Source organism: Toxorhynchites rutilus, chromosome 1 (assembly GCF_029784135.1).
Source record: "Toxorhynchites rutilus septentrionalis strain SRP chromosome 1, ASM2978413v1, whole genome shotgun sequence".
Lineage (NCBI taxonomy): Eukaryota > Metazoa > Arthropoda > Insecta > Diptera > Culicidae > Toxorhynchites > Toxorhynchites rutilus.
This window is the reverse complement of record NC_073744.1, coordinates 37,368,936-37,373,821: the sequence shown is the minus strand read 5'-3', so window position 1 is coordinate 37,373,821 and position 4,886 is coordinate 37,368,936. Positions and strand designations below refer to the sequence as shown.

Genomic DNA, 4,886 nt, shown 5'->3' with positions numbered 1-4,886 from the left:
AAGGAACCGGAGGAATCCCTCTTATATTTAAATCGATAATTACTTATAACGCGACCGAAGAGGTTTCGTCATGGGTTGCCTCGAAAGGAACCGGAGGAATCCCTCTTATATTTAAATCGATAATTACTTATAACGCGACCGAAGAGGTTTCGTCATGGGTTGCCTCGAAAGGAACCGGAGGAATTCCTCTTATATTTAAATCGATAATTACTTATAACGCGACCGAAGAGGTTTCGTCATGGGTTGCCTCGAAAGGAACCGGAGGAATCCCTCTTATATTATAAACGATAATTACTCATAACGCGACCGGAGAGGTTTCGTCATGGGTTGCCTCGAAAGGAACCGGAGGAATCCCTCTTATATTATAAACGATAATTACTCATAACGCGACCGGAGAGGTTTCGTCATGGGTTGCCTCGAAAGGAACCGGAGGAATCCCTCTTATATTTAAATCGATAATTACTTATAACGCGACCGAAGAGGTTTCGTCATGGGTTGCCTCGAAAGGAACCGGAGGAATTCCTCTTATATTTAAATCTATAATTACTTATAACGCGACCGAAGAGGTTTCGTCATGGGTTGCCTCGAAAGGAACCGGAGGAATCCCTCTTATATTTAAATCGATAATTACTTATAACGCGACCGAAGAGGTTTCGTCATGGGTTGCCTCGAAAGGAACCGGAGGAATTCCTCTTATATTTGAATCGATATTTATTTATTACGCGACCGAAGAGGTTTCGTCATGGGTTGCCTCGAAAGGAACCGGAGGAATTCCTCTTATATTTAAATCGATAATTACTTATAACGCGACCGAAGAGGTATCGTCATGGGTTGCCTCGAAAGGAACCGGAGGATTCCCTCTTATATTTTAAACGATAATTACTTAAAACGCGACCGAAGAGGTTTCGTCATGGGTTGCCTCGAAAGGAACCGGAGGAATCCCTCTTATATTTTAAAAGATAATTACTTATAACGCAACCGAAGAGGTTTCGTCATGGGTTGCCTCGAAAGGAACCGGAGGAATCCCTCTTTTATATTAAACGATAATTAATTATAACGCGTCCGAAGAGGTTTCGTCATGGGTTGCCTCGAAAGGAACCGGAGGAATCCCTCTTTTATATTAAACGATAATTACTTATAACGCGACCGAAGAGGTTTCGTCATGGGTTGCCTCGAAAGGAACCGGAGGAATTCCTCTTATATTTAAATCGATAATTACTTATAACGCGACCGAAGAGGTTTCGTCATAGATTGCCTCGAAAGGAACCGGAGGAATCCCTCTTACATATTAAACGATAATTAATTATAACGCGACCGAAGAGGTTTCGTCATGGGTTGCCTCGAAAGGAACCGGAGGAATCCCTCTTTTATATTAAACGATAATTACTTATAACGCGACCGAAGAGGTTTCGTCATGGGTTGCCTCGAAAGGAACCGGAGGAATCCCTCTTATATTATAAACGATAATTACTCATAACGCGACCGGAGAGGTTTCGTCATGGGTTGCCTCGAAAGGAACCGGAGGAATCCCTCTTATATTTAAATCGAAAATTACTTATAACGCGACCGAAGAGGTTTCGTCATGGGTTGCCTCGAAAGGAACCGGAGGAATTCCTCTTATATTTAAATCGATAATTACTTATAACGCGACCGAAGAGGTTTCGTCATGGGTTGCCTCGAAAGGAACCGGAGGAATTCCTCTTATATTTAAATCTATAATTAATTATAACGCGACCGAAGAGGTTTCGTCATGGGTTGCCTCGAAAGGAACCGGAGGAATTCCTCTTATATTTAAATCGATAATTACTTATAACGCGACCGAAGAGGTTTCGTCATGGGTTACCTCGAGAGGAACCGGAGGAATTCCTCTTATATTTGAATCGATATTTATTTATTACGCGACCGAAGAGGTTTCGTGGTACTTTCGTATTAGCGTATTAGCCGACCCGCCGTCGGAAGCGGCGGCCTTTCGCAAACAAACCTGTGTTCCATCGATTGCCCGGTTAGTTTGATACATAGGAGACGATCCTTTAGTTAGGTCCGACCGAGCGTTAGCGACCCGGTTAAGTAATTGCTATCTATTGTATTTCGGTTCCGGTGACGGTAATACGAAAGTACCGGTTTCGTCATGGGTTGCCTCAAAAGGAACCGGTTGAATTCCTCTTTTATTTAATTTTTCCGAATAACGCGACGGCAGTGTTCGAATCGATTGGGCATGTTACGTTTATTTCTCTTCATAACACCGGTTACTTAACTAATCGTAAATATTTTTTCCAGTGGCTAAAAGCTAAAAGTAGCTAAAAGTATTTTCCGGTGGGTAAAAGTATTACCTTATTTCACTGTACCCGACAACTGAACTTTATAATTTTTCGAATTATACAGTACCACATACTTTTTAAAAAACGACGGTCGAATTGTGGTCCATCAACAGAAAAAGTTTTCATAGTGACGTCATTTAACATCGTTCTAATCCTGAGTAACCGTATTCCTGTTCGTTAAGTATCGTTGATCAACACGTTGTCTGCCACGTCAGTCACCGGTGACTGACTCCGAATTTTCGCTCAGGCTGCGTCAATCACAAGTGACTGACAGTATAACATACGATAATAAAGGTAACTAATATAAGCTTATAACCATTCCCTTGGAGGCGAATGAACTGCAAAGTTTAAAGCCTCTTAAAAACAAAGAAACAAACCATTCCCTTTTGAACAAAAATACCTTAAACTACAATAAGAAACGATGGTCATAATACATTTAAAAATTTCCAGAGTCGCTGTAAAACCGTGGAACTCAACGTGTTAAAGGATCGTCTTTCGATAATTATTATCCGATAGACGATAAAATGCCCGAAAATGCAAAAAAGGTATACATAAAAATAGATATTTTATAAAGGTATATAAAGCATTCAAATAATATTACCGAATTCAGGATGTTGCGCCTTTCTTCAAAATACAGATTTTTTTCCTGTCCTAAGTCCACGTTTCTTCAGTCGTAGGCCACTGTGGTAACAGTTCCTTTACAGCAGATTGAATTGGAATCTAAAATGAATGATAATTTAAATGTGATATTATCAATTAAGTAATTACTTTCCAGTTCAAATTTACACGAAAAACTGCAGCTAGATGCTTGGTTATGTCCTGGCGATTTCTTGGTATGTTATGTCCTGGCGATTCCATTTCATCAGGAAAACTCAATAGTCCACATGGTTCTGGCGTGAATTGGGACATATAGGTACAAATTCTGGAGACGAAATCAAAGACCTAGATATTTGTAAATTATTCGTTTGAGGCCGGGGAGTGGAATAGCTATTGTTATATGTCAAAAGTGCGGGAGGCGCGATAGCGCTCTTCTTATATTATGTAAACATTATTGATTTGGCGCCTTTTAAGCCAAATCAAAAATGTTGATGTAAAACAAACAGAGTGCTATCGCGCTTCCCGGACTTTTGGCATATAACATGAGCGCTATTTCACTCCCCGGCATCTAACGGTTAACAGTGATTAGTTTTCTTCGGTGAAGAGCACTTCGACAAATCGCGTTACGCCATACATACCAGTAACAATTTCGAAAAACTGCGATAATTCCACGTTTGCACGTTCAGGGCAATAGCAAAATGGTTCCAATCCGTTTTCCATATTGCGATGATTTTTTTCGACAGCTCAGAAACTCTATATAATTTGACATTTATACGCTTATACCATGAAAAAACGATCGATTTATGGTTAACTTTTTTTCGTTTAGCGCTAGGCAAACTGTGACAACTGGCTTCATACTCTTCTTTCTGGATTTTCGTCGACCAAGTGCTAGATAACGGGAGAGCCGAGATGGAAAATGTAAGGTGGGAAGATTTTTAAATAGGTGACGTCACAGATTTTGTTTATGTATGTCACTTTTCTTATAATAGTCCACTACATAGGAAAAGTGTTGTTATTATTCTATTGTTGTATATTAAGTAAAAATAAGCAGATGAAATGAACGAACTAGTTTTTTTTTTTAATCAATGCTAGCGTTCAAAATAATAAGGGCCCAACTGACATTTTAGCAGAAACTCAAATTTCAGGTTTATTGAAGTGTTCTAAACTTAATTTCTATTCAATTTTACTTCTCGTTACGTCAACCAAAAACGTAAATGAACGAAGTCATAGTCACAGAATCTTTTGTTCCTTTGATGGAGAAACATTTGACAGTGCATGGGAAAAAAATTGCAAAATTTTTAATGTGGAATTCACTTCAAAAACGTATTTAATTGACTCCGTATGACCTAGATTGAAACGAAAAATTATCCGCTTGCGTCTTAGTTTTAGACAAATGAAGTGTTCAGCACCCTAATTATGTAATTACAATTGCTGACAAGAGATAAATTTCCATTAAGTTGTTCTAAAATTCAAACATAGTAGACATTAGAGACGTCGGCTAAACGTTCGATTAATTCAAATAATCGAATATCTGCAATTTTATTCGAGTAATTTTGTATCGAATAATGAAAAATCAAAATATCAATGCATTGAACAATTATCGCAGTAATCGCGATTAATGAAAAAGGGAACCATTTTGACGTAGGACTACGTCTTTCTTTTCTGTACCGGGTGTAAGTTCAACGAGAGAGTGTCGCTGGAGTGCAAGGTTTTGAGGGTGTTCCCGTTTAGTTACTAAGCTGGGTTAGAGGAGCGGTTGAAAACAGTACATTGTTTTTTAGCATTTTATTTTATGATCTGCTATTGGTCTCCATACTACGCGGTACGAATGATGTTATTTGTACTCATTCTGAGTTTCTTATAGCGCGGTTTCCATACAACACGGTAGGTGGTTTCCATATAACGCGCTACGCATTAGCCTGGTTTGTAAGTAAAATCCGAATTTCTTATAGTGCGGTTTCCATATAACGC

At 38.9% G+C, this 4,886-nt stretch overlaps 1 long non-coding RNA gene across 1 annotated transcript; it reads right to left on the bottom strand.

Annotated features, from left to right (window-relative positions):
• Nucleotides 1–1,862: 1,862 nt before the first annotated feature.
• On the bottom strand, nucleotides 1,863–3,680 carry LOC129763129 (uncharacterized). Its single transcript, XR_008740797.1, has 3 exons — nucleotides 3,554–3,680; nucleotides 3,105–3,240; nucleotides 1,863–3,038 (listed from the first exon to the last, which is right to left on the bottom strand). It is a non-coding gene; the product is annotated as an uncharacterized LOC129763129 (long non-coding RNA).
• Between the last annotated feature and the right edge of the window lie 1,206 nt (nucleotides 3,681–4,886).